The 11734-nt window shown below is 39.6% G+C and overlaps 1 non-coding gene across 1 annotated transcript; it reads left to right on the forward strand.

Moving 5' to 3' along the window:
• Positions 1-11396: 11396 nt before the first annotated feature.
• Positions 11397-11503, forward strand: LOC133286103 (small nucleolar RNA R71). Its single transcript, XR_009748086.1, has one exon. It is a non-coding gene; the product is annotated as a small nucleolar RNA R71 (small nucleolar RNA).
• The last annotated feature ends 231 nt before the right edge of the window (positions 11504-11734 follow it).

Raw genomic sequence — 11734 nt, forward strand, 5'->3', positions numbered from 1 at the left:
GGAAATCTCACAGATAATATCATTAGAGTAGTCTCTTTATGTTTGGGTATGTCTTTCCTTAGACCAGAAGTTATTACCTAGACTGTGTTCTAGAAGGCATGCTTTGATTGTATACCTCGTCTTCCTGAAACATGGAGACTCATAGGTACACTGTTGGGCTTGTCCTGAAAGAGCACAGGGCTAGGGTGATAAGCTGAAGGAATTCGTCAAATCTCTGTGAGAGATTAGGTTATCTGTAAACCGGAGAAATCAGGATGACATTTACAGGGACTCGGGAATCTATGCATAGTAAAAGAGATCATGAGATGATCTGCCTTTAGAGTCAGTAAATAGAAGATTCCCTATTTCGAATAAAGCTTACCCTAAACCGCAAGGGTTGATACATTTCCTTACCCTAGGTTTAATGGGAAGGTAACCGAGACGAAAGGAAATATATACGGCAACCAAATATGTGTAATAGGATGAACAAGTCATTAATCAAACTAGCTCTGAGGCAACAAAGCATTGCTAGTGCTCTGTGTTGTCATTAAATGGGTTGTGGGCTTGTTGTGCCCGAGCCCATTTATGTCAGTGGCTTTGTTGGACCTAATGGGTCACACACTAACACCTTATTGTCATGATGATTGTTGGACGTTTAGCAAGTGCACTAGTCGTACAAGTAATAAAATGATGAGTAAAGATCGTTCCCACGAGGAATTGTGTTCAAACACCAATATACCATAGAAAACTAATTTGAATCAAATAAGAGTTTGTAAAAATCATGAATAATTTGTCACAAGAAAATTGATTTTGAGTAAGTTGACACAAGTAAATATGGATTAGGAATTAATAAAAACAACAAGTAGTCAGAAAACAACTTTCCTCCATGATAAACCATATAAGAATTGATCATATGATGAATTCCTTTCCATGTGGTGTTAATCAACCTTTTACTTATCATCAAGATGTAATCCCTTACTACCCTGATAGAAACATTAATCAGAAACCCCAATCCCTTGGTGATTTCTTTCTTAATACATGCATGAAATACTAAGGTTTTAAGATTACATCAGAACTCTAGCATCAATCCCTTGAGTACTAGAATTCTGATGTTGAGATTATCAAATACAGAAGTCATATAAACATCCCTGTTCTATACTACTTCATTGATAGAAATAATTAACTCAGAAAATCTCAAATCAGCACATGAAAAATACTTCATCATATTAATCAAATCAACATAATATTATCATGGAGTTCCATTGCATTCATACTACAAAGACTCTACTCAGACATGACTAAGGAATAAATAAGAGAAGAAGAAGCAAACTTCATTTCCATGTTGAAAGTCTTCAATCTCCAACTATTACAAGGAAATCCTAATACAAAAACTAAAAGAATTTAGAGAGAAGTCAGACTAAGTTTAAGAGAGAGAGAGAGTTCAGATCCCCCAAGATTTTCCTCTAAGTGTCAAGGCTTTGCCTTATATAGTGTTACAATTAAAAACAGAAAACTGATGTGGGCGCTAAAACGTCCATAAGTGGCCGTTTTAGCGTCCATGCTTTATGTATGCTCAACTGCTTTTAACTGATTTCAACGCTAAAACGTTAAGGAATGACCGTTTTAGCGTCCAAACTTGGTGAATGCTCAACTAACTTTAACTGACTCCAACGCTAAAACGTTTGATTTGGACGTTTTAGCGGTGAAGACCAGAATCTTTTTCCACTTTAGGGCGCTAAATAGCATATTGCAGGCCGTTTTAGCGTCCAAGACCAGCAATTTTCCATCTTTTTAGTGTAGCAACGCGCTAAAACGCTCTGTGTGGACGTTTTAGCGCTCATCACCAGCAAGTTTTGGCCTCTTCCTGTAACAGGGCGCTAAAACGCTCAGTGTGGACGTTTTAGCGCTCAACACTTAGGCAATTTTTCTCCTCTTGAGCTCCAGAATCTTCTTCCTTCTCCTGTTGTCTTTCAAGCTTGCTTTTCCTACAAGAATCATACAAATTTCCAATAAAGCTCTTGAACTTGTAATTGAGGACATCTTAGGACATTAACCTTGTTTTTTATCATTTAATCACATAATTTGATCCTAATTCCTGCTAAAAACCATGATGAACTAAGGGTTCATCACAATTCCCAGATTTGAATATTGCTGTCCTCAGCAATAACTTTAAAGACAGAGAAAGACTTGAGATTCTTTACACGTGAAATTTATGAGGTTGGATTGAAATATGACAGATCAACTTTCCAAGATACAATCTAACAACCCAGCAATCTATCTTTTACTATGACTTGCTTAACCTCATTACAATGACTTTCAACAGATCAGTAAGACGAAATGCAGAGACCTTCAACACAAAACACCCCCTCACTTGGAACTTCTCAAAAATTGTGAGAATAAACTCTCTTGCACTCTAGTGTCTAAGGGTGTACTCATCACTCAATCTCCACTGCACTCAAACTACTATAAGCTTGCCCATCTTCTCACTTCCCATAGTTACAGTGATTCATAAGCAGAGCAAAAGAGGCTTTGGTAGTATGACTTGACTAAGAATAGGATTCTGTATAGAAAAAGGAAAAATGGCTTGACATGTAGTTGGCTAAAGGTAGGATTTGATGTTGCAGAAGGTTAGATAAATGGATCAGATTCAGATAAGAGGAGGATCACTAGTGAATTTATCTATGTACTCCTTAATCCTTCTCATTCTCTTATTCCTTTTCATTTGCTCTTTTCACCACCTTTTCTACAACTTTTCTTTTTCTTGAACTTCCCTCCTCCTTTTCTTCCAACTTTCAACACTTTGTGTTGTTTTGATTTCCCTTTTTCCTCATTTCCTTTTTCTTTTCCTTTTCCAAACCAAGCACTTTGTGCCTTTACTTCCTCATTTCCCTTTTTTTTTATTTCATTCTTCTTTTTCTCCAAATTTCCAACACTTAACACTTAATATTTTTGTTCATTGCAGAAACACCTTTCCTACAGAGCTTTCCTCCTTACCCCTTATCTGAACACATAATCTGAAAATTTAGGATCTGGAATAAGTGCAGGGCTCTTAGTTTTATCACAAAAATTCTGGCTTAAGGCTTCCATGCAATTAGAAAATTTGGTTCAAAAGAAAAATGCCTCAATGAGCTCTACTTTACAAACCATGAACTATTTCAAGTTAGAAACAGGGCAAGTTCTAGAGTTACTCATACAGTGAAGTGCTCTCTGAACAAAAAATTTTCTGTATAGGCTTAATGTCTCACAGTTCAGAGTGCATGCTTGAATTCCTCTATATACATCAACTTGATCTCTCTACTCCTCACATAACATGAGTCATGCAAACATATCATTTAGCACATATGTAGGGATTTCAAATTGCATCAACAAATGTTTAATCCATCATGTAAAACTTTGATCATCCTATCCTCATAAAATTCACATCATCTCAACTCTAAATCCAACCTTTGTACATATAAAACACTTCCTAAACTACCTAAAACTATATTCACAAGAATTTTTAAAGAAAGGATTGCGATGTTTCCCTGTTTGTGGCTCATCAACTGTGTGTCATCATCAACTGTGTGATTCACATGTCATTCATTCACACCCCATTCCCAGATTTAAACGTTGCTGTCCCCAGCAACTAATTTAAATCTAAAAAGCAGTTGACAAATTCTGAAACACATACACATATCAACAAATAGCATCAGTACTATTTTAAAGTGCATCATTCAAACAGAGAATCTCAATGTACTAACAAATATACAAAATGAAAATAATACCACAATCAACTAAAAATATCCAAAATAAAACCATAAAACAGAAAATGTATAAAAACAAAATGAGAAGTCTAATCAGTGGACTCGTCATCATCACTAAACACCAAATATGATCCTGGATCAACAGTAGGCAAAAGGTTGTACTCAGGATCAACACCCCTGTCCTTATCCATAGCACCAGCACCAGCAGCAGCAACAGTGGTCTCTGTGGTAGTAGCATCAACACCAGGCTGTCTCTCTGGAGTGGGTGCAGCATGAGAAGATGTAGCACCATCAGTAGGCGCAGCTCCATCCACATGATCAGCATAGTGAGTATGGGCCATTGCCTCAAAGGCTTCTTCCTCATCAGAATAAGGGTATACAGCAGGCTGATAATCAATAACATCCAAGCCCTGAGCCTCACATATAGATTTCAACATCGTCACCATGTATATCTGAAATGAGTGCTGGCTGGACTGCATAAACCGGAGACGCCTGCGCAAATGTCTCATTCGGAAGTCAGTGTTCACCATCCATTGCTCCCCTGTCCTTAGCCTTTCTTCAATTTCATCATCACTCTGAGTTGTAGATTTCCTACCAGAAGTCAATCCTGTGACCTCCCCTCCTCCTATCTTCAATTGCCTTGTAATCATGGCGGCATCAATTGTAGGGTGCAATTTAGTTGGTGCCCCATTATCAGTAACATCTACACCAGCTTTCTGACAAAGCAACTGAATTAAGGAACAGTGACCCAAAGCAGCAGAGTCACTGTCAGAGTGAGCCATATCATAAATGCTGTCCTGAAGGAGAATAGGAAGTTCCACCTTCGCCCTTGTCATGATAGTGTGAATCAGGACAACTCTCTTCAGGATAACCTCTGCCTGGTTGGAAGAGGGCATGACATTTGAGATTACAAAGTGAAACCAGACTCTAGCCTCACCATTTAAATGCCTTAACCAAATCAACTTAGGAGCAACCTTATCCTTGGTTAACTCCCAAGTTTCACCAGGTTTGGCTATAGTCTGCAAAATAGGCTCAGTTGCCCCCATCTTGGTCCAGGTGTCAAACTTTGGGTCACTCCTCCTTGGTGGAATTTCAATATTCTGCCAGTTTCTCCTGAACTCACAACTGGCATTGTGGATATAGTCACAGAACCTTATCTTCAGCAGCTTTTGGATAGTGTGAGCATCATACTTCACTTTCTTTCCCCTCACCCAGCTAGGGAAAGTCCTCTGGCCTCCTTGATCTCCATTAAATGCATTAGCAAAGAATTCCCTTGCTATGTTAGGACTGCTATCACCCAGTATTCTTCCAAAAGTTGCTCAATCCCTGGTCTTCAGCTGAGACTGAAACTGGGGATATTCATCCTGTTCTAGAACAAATTTTCTTTCTCTAACAAATGGCCTCTTGGAAGTCTTGTCAGTATACCTTTTCTCATTTTCCTCACTTTTCCAAAAGTGAGCATCAAACTGTGGGGTAAGCTCAGCTTCAGTATCTCCTCCTTGATTCACTCGTGCTCGCTTCTTAAATCTTTTTTTCCTTTTGTAGCAGGAGCTGGTTGAGAAGGAGAAGACATTGTACCTACACAACAAGAGAAAATCAGTCCAAATGTCAAACAATTACATATCATGAATCCAATTCCACAATCCTAGATTTAGAACTCTTGTAGTGGGGAATTTTGATCAAAACATGTATGAATTACAACCCCACAATGCCATAATGTAGACCCTCAATTTTGTATGAAACAGGTCTTGGGCGCTAAAACGGTCGTACTGAGCGTTTTAGCGTCCTGGCCTTAAACGTGTGTAAAAACTGGACGGGCGCTAAAACGGTCGCACTGAGCGTTTTAGCGCTAGACCTTAATGTGTGTAAAAACTGGACGGGCGCTAAAACGGTCGCACTGAGCGTTTTAGCGCTAGGCCAATTTTTGGGTCAGGCATTTCCACGAACACCTTGTGTGTGTGTACGCTGGGTTGTTGTTTGAAGACGACTGAGAACCAACACTCACTGGATTTGTTGTCTCATTCCCAAAATACCAGTCAAAAGTAAAAGTTCAGGAGAATAATACCAATAAAACTCAATCAACATGCAATCCTTCGAAGATACAGGCAATCAACATGTGAATGCCCTAGAAAATGCCCAATAAATGCATGCTTCAGATATGATAAGTGAGATGAAAGGAATTGAGATGAGTTACATACCTTGATGATGATGAGAAGATATGGAAGAAGCTACGAAGATGGATGATACACAATGGGAGATAAGGGATGCGTTATGGAAAACAGAGGCAGAGTATAAGAATGGAAGAGGAAAAGAGAAGAGGAACTCTGTTATATCGAATTAGTGACAGGGCGCTAAAACGTTGGCTTCCCAGCGTTTTAGCGTCCTTGTCCAGAGAAAAAATACACACTTTGTGCAGCACAGCGCTAAAACGGTAAGACTTAGCGTTTTAGCGCTGTTGGCCAGAGTGCATGGATTGGTGTTGTCAGTGAACGCTAAAACGCTCATAATGAACGTCTTAGCGCGCACAACCAGAGAGTTTCATAATGATGGAACTCTGGGGACGCTAAAACGGTCATGGTTGACGTTTTAGCGCCCAGCACATAGCAAAAAATTTCTCTTTGATTTTTCAAAAAAAAATTTCCCTTTTCTTCTTCCTCTTATGGATATGGTATGAACATGGAATTACATACCTAGTACAGTGGGTTGCCTCCCACTCAGCGCTTGTTTAACGTCACGAGCCTGACGGTTATGATCTATTTTACCTCTAATAGAGCAACTGTCAGTAGTTGCCTATCAACAGCACTTCCAACATATAACTTCAATCGTTGACCATTGACTGTAAAACTTCTGTCCGAATCCAAAGAACTGATTTCTACAGCCCCATATGGTTTCATATCCTTTACCACAAACGGTCCAGACCATCTAGACTTTAACTTCCCTGGGAACAGCTTCAACCTGGAATTGAACAGAAGTACTTGATCCCCCACCTTGAAGTCTCTAGGTGTGATCTTCCTATCATGCCATAGCTTTGTCTTCTCCTTATACAAACTGGCACTTTCATAAGCAGACAAACGAAACTCATCCAATTCATCCAGTTGTAATAATCTTTTCTGTCCCGCTGCTTTGGAATCAAAATTCAGATATCTCACAGCCCACAAAGCCTTGTGCTCCAATCCAACTGGCAAATGGCATGCTTTTCCAAACAGCAACTGAAATGGAGACATCCCAATAGGAGTTTTGAAAGCGGTCCTGTATGCCCATAAGGTGTCATCAAGTTTCTTGGACCACTGGGTCCTAGCATTCCCAACAGTCTTCTCCAATATTCTCTTCAATTCCCTGTTGGAAATCTCAACCTGACCACAAGTCTGTGGGTGATATGGAGTGCTTATTTTGTGCCTCACTCCATACTTAGCCAAAGCATACTCCACCATCCTATTATCAAAATGAGTGCCCCCATCACTAATGATAGCTCTAGGGACTCCAAATCTTGAAAATATATTATTTCTCAGAAAAGCAATCACCACCCTGGAATCATTGGTTGGTGTAGCTATAGCCTCAACCCATTTGGAAACATAATCAACTGCCACCAATATATACTTGTTAGAGTAGGAAGAAGGGAAAGGTCCCATAAAATCCATACCCCAAACATCAAAGATCTCCACTTCCTGGATATTGTTCAACGGCATTTCATGTCGCCTAGAAATATTCCCAGTTCTCTGACAGTTGTCACATGCCTCCACAAACTTCTTTGCATCCTTGTACAAAGTGGGCCAGTAGAAGCCACTCATCAAAACTTTTGCTGCAGTTCTCTCACCTGCAAAATGTCCACCATACGCAGAACCATGACAATGCCACAACACATCCTTCTGTTCTTCCTCTGGAATACACCGTCGGATCACACTATCTGAACATCTATAGAAAAGATATGGCTCATCCCAAATATACCTCTTAACATCATGCAGAAATTTCTTCCTCTGTTGCCATGTTAAATCCTTAGGCATCAATCCAGCAGCTTTATTGTTGGCAAAATCAGCAAACCATGGTGGTGTACTGATAGATAAGACTTTATCCCCAACCATCTTTGTTACAGCACATATTGCCAAAACATGTTCATCAGGAAACTCTTCTCTGATCACTATTTCCGGCCCTTCTTGAAGCTCTTTTTCTGTAATCCTGGATAAGTGATCAGCCACCAAATTTTCAACTCCCTTTTTGTCCTTGATTTCTACCTCAAACTCTTGCAACAGTAACAACCAGCGGAGCAATCTGGGTTTAGCATCCTGCTTACTCAACAAATACTTTAAAGCTGCATGGTCAGTGTAAACAATAACTTTTGATCCTAACAGATATGGCCTGAATTTGTCAAATGCATACACAATAGCCAGTAATTCTTTTTCTGTAGTAGCATAATTCTTTTGTGCATCATTTAAGATCTTACTGGCATAGTAAATGACATGCAACAATTTATTCACTCTTTGGCCCAATACCACTCCTACGGCATAGTCACTGGCATCACACATTAATTCAAATGGTAATGAAAAATCAGGTGCCATCATGATAGGTGCAGTGGTCAACTTTTCTTTTAAAACATGAAATGCATGCAAACATTCATCATCAAACAGAAATTCTTGATCCTTAACTAATAACTTGCATAAGGGCTTAGCAATTTTTGAAAAATCTTTTATAAACCGCCTGTAAAATCCTGCATGACCAAGAAAACTCCTCACACCCTTAACATTTACAGGTGGAGGAAGTTTCTCTATCACAGAAATTTTTGCCCTGTCCACCTCAATTCCATTCCTAGACACCTTGTGTCCAAGAACTATACCTTCTGTCACCATAAAGTGGCACTTCTCCCAGTTCAAAACCAAATTACAGTCTTGACATCTTTTCAACACAGAATCTAAATTCCCTAGACATACATCAAAATCAGAACCAAATACAGAAAAATCATCCATAAAAATTTCAATGCATTCTTCTATCATATCTGAAAAAATGGAAAGCATGCACCTTTGAAATGTGGCAGGAGCATTGCATAAACCGAAAGGCATCCTCCGGTATGCAAATATTCCATATGGACATGTAAAAGCAGTCTTCTCCTGATCCTCTGGTGCCACAGCTATCTGATTGTACCCTGAATAATCGTCCAAGAAGCAATAGAAAGCATGTCCTGCCAACCTCTCTAGCATCTGATCCAAGAAAGGAAGTGGAAAATGATCCTTCCTGGTTGCCTTATTCAGCCTCCGGTAATCAATGCACATTCTCCAGCCAGTGATTGTCCTTGTGGGAATCAACTCATTGTTCTCATTTTTCACCACAGTCATCCCCCCTTTCTTGGGCACGGTCTGCACAGGACTCACCCAAGTACTGTCTGAAATTGGGTAAATCATCCCAGCATCAAGAAACTTCACCACCTCCTTCCTCACTACTTCCTTCATAGTGGGGTTAAGTCTCCTCTGTGGTTGCCTTACTGGTTTGACCTCTTCTTCCATCAATATTTTGTGAGTGCAAAAGGAAGGATTAATACCCTTGAGATCTGAAAACTGCCATCCAATAGCCATTTTATTCTTCTTGAGTACATTGATCAACTTCCCTTCTTCCTCATCAGACAACATTGCATTAATGATTGCTGGATATGTTTGATCATCCCCAAGGAACACATACTTCAAATGTGAAGGTAATTCCTTAAGTTCTACCTTAGGTGCTCCTTTTGGAATGTCATCAATCTTCTTCTCAAGCTTTTCCACTTCTGGCTCTTCTTGGTAATCCTCTGTACCTATCTCTTCTTCTGATCTTTGCTCCTCAACTGGGAATTCTTCTTTTTTATTCACTTCTTCCACAACCTCCTGTATCACATCCAATATAAAACAATCCTCCACATCAACAGGATGCTTGATGGTTTCGAATACATCAATTGTAACTGTTTCCTCATCCACCCTTAGCAACAACTTTCCTTGTTCAACATCTATCAAAGATCTTGCAGTTGCTAAAAAGGGTCTTCCTAACAATAAAGGACTTTCTGTATCCTCTTTCTCCATGTCAAGAATCACAAAATCCACTGGAAAAATAAACTTGTCTACCTTTACCAAGACATCTTCAACCACACCTTCAGACCTCTTGATAGATCTATCTGCAAGATGCAGAATAAGATTGGTCTCCTTTAAAGTGTTAATTCCCAAAGCTCTACATACTGTCAATGGCATCAAGTTTATACTGGCTCCCAAATCACACAATGCCTTTCCCACCTCCACATCTCCTATAGCAATAGAGATACTGAAGCTTCCTGGATCTTTCATTTTTGTAGGAAGCTTCTTCTGGATTAGGGCACTACACTCTGCTGTTAGGGCCACTGTCTCACCATCAGTTAATTTCCTCTTCTTAGTAAGAAGATCCTTCATGAATTTTGCATAGTGAGGCATATTTTCCAGTGCTTCAGAAAATGGTATGTTAATTTGTAAATTTTTTAAGATATCCAGAAATCTTGCATAGTGCTGCTTCTGAATCTCTTTCTTCAACCTCTGAGGGTAAGGAACTTTAGCATAGGGAGATAAACTAACTGGCTGTTCTTTCTTGTTAGCCATCTTCTTCTTTTCCCACTTCATCATCTTTTGTGGGGAAGCATTTTTACCAACTTCTACCTCTCCTTCATTCTTATTGTCCTTCCCTTCCTCTTCTTTGTCAACTCCAACTATAACATCTCTAACAACTACTTCCTTCTCACTTTTCTCATTTCTCATTTTCTCTCCTTCATCATCAGAGACTACATCTTCAACCACAACCTCTTCTTCATTATTTTTATTTTCCACCTTCTTTTTCCCTGGTTGAAGTACCAACCCACTTCTTGTCATAATTGCTTTACAGTGCTCCTTAGGATTCACCAGTGTATCACTTGGAAATTTCCCTTGTGGTCTCTCTGATATCTGTCTTGATAATTGACCAATCTGGGTCTCCAAATTTTTGATTGATGCTTCCTGATTTCTGAAAGAAGTTCTGGTCTCCTGCATAAATGCAGTTGTCTCTTCCCTGAATGAAGTAGAACCCTGAATATAATCCTGAGTTGTCTTAGATAACTGAGCAAACGCTTTCTCCCATGCAGCAGGATCACTTGACTGCTCCTTCATATGTGGTGGTGGAGGATGTAATGGTGGATTCAATTGGTGGTTGGAACTATAGCTGAATCCTGGGTGTTGATTCTTGTTTTTCCATGGTGGCATATAAACATTCTTTCCCTGATTCTTGTAGTTCCTTTGATTATTCTGATCATACCACACTCCATTCACCTCTGCTTGTTCTGATGACCCCCCATAATCACACTCCTCTGTCACATGGCCCTTACCACAGATAGCACATACACTCTTTGTTTCCACAGAAGCTACCTTTTGTGAAGAGAGTTGCTTAATAAGGGTATCTAATTGTTGCTGCTGTTGTCTCTGTGTCTGCATCAGTTGATCATTCCTTGCCAACAAAGCATCATACCCATCCAACCTGATAATTCCTGTCCTTCTGTTAGCCACTGGAGCATTATCAAATTCTTGAGATGCTAATGACTCAAAGATATCCAAGGCTTCTTGAGGGGTCTTGGTAGTCAATGATCCACCAGCAGTGGCATGCACCAAGGTTCTAGTGTTAGTGGTCATTCCTTGCAAGAAGATTGCTGCTTGTTGCCATGCCTCAATTCCATGTTGCGGACATTTCCTCAACAACGTCTTGAATCTCTCCCAAGCCTCATAAATAGATTCTGACTCTTTCTGCTTAAAGCTTGTAATTTCATCCTTCAACTTGGCCCTCTTGGATGCTGAGAAAAACCTTTGCAAGAACTTGGTTTGCAAATCATCCCAAGTTGTTATACTTCCTTGTGGCAATGATTGCAGACATCTCCTTGCATTATCCGTCAGTGAATGAGTGAATAGTGTAACAGCCCGTTACGTACCGGTATTGTTAACATTAATTATGATATTAAGCGCAGTTACAATCACAGCAGTTCATTTAAAAAAACGAGAATAAATTTTTTC

The sequence above is a fragment of the Gastrolobium bilobum genome, unplaced genomic scaffold, assembly GCF_033153095.1.
Source record: "Gastrolobium bilobum isolate Gb01-03AN ecotype WA unplaced genomic scaffold, APGP_CSIRO_Gbil_v1 utg76630, whole genome shotgun sequence".
Classification (NCBI taxonomy): domain Eukaryota; kingdom Viridiplantae; phylum Streptophyta; class Magnoliopsida; order Fabales; family Fabaceae; genus Gastrolobium; species Gastrolobium bilobum.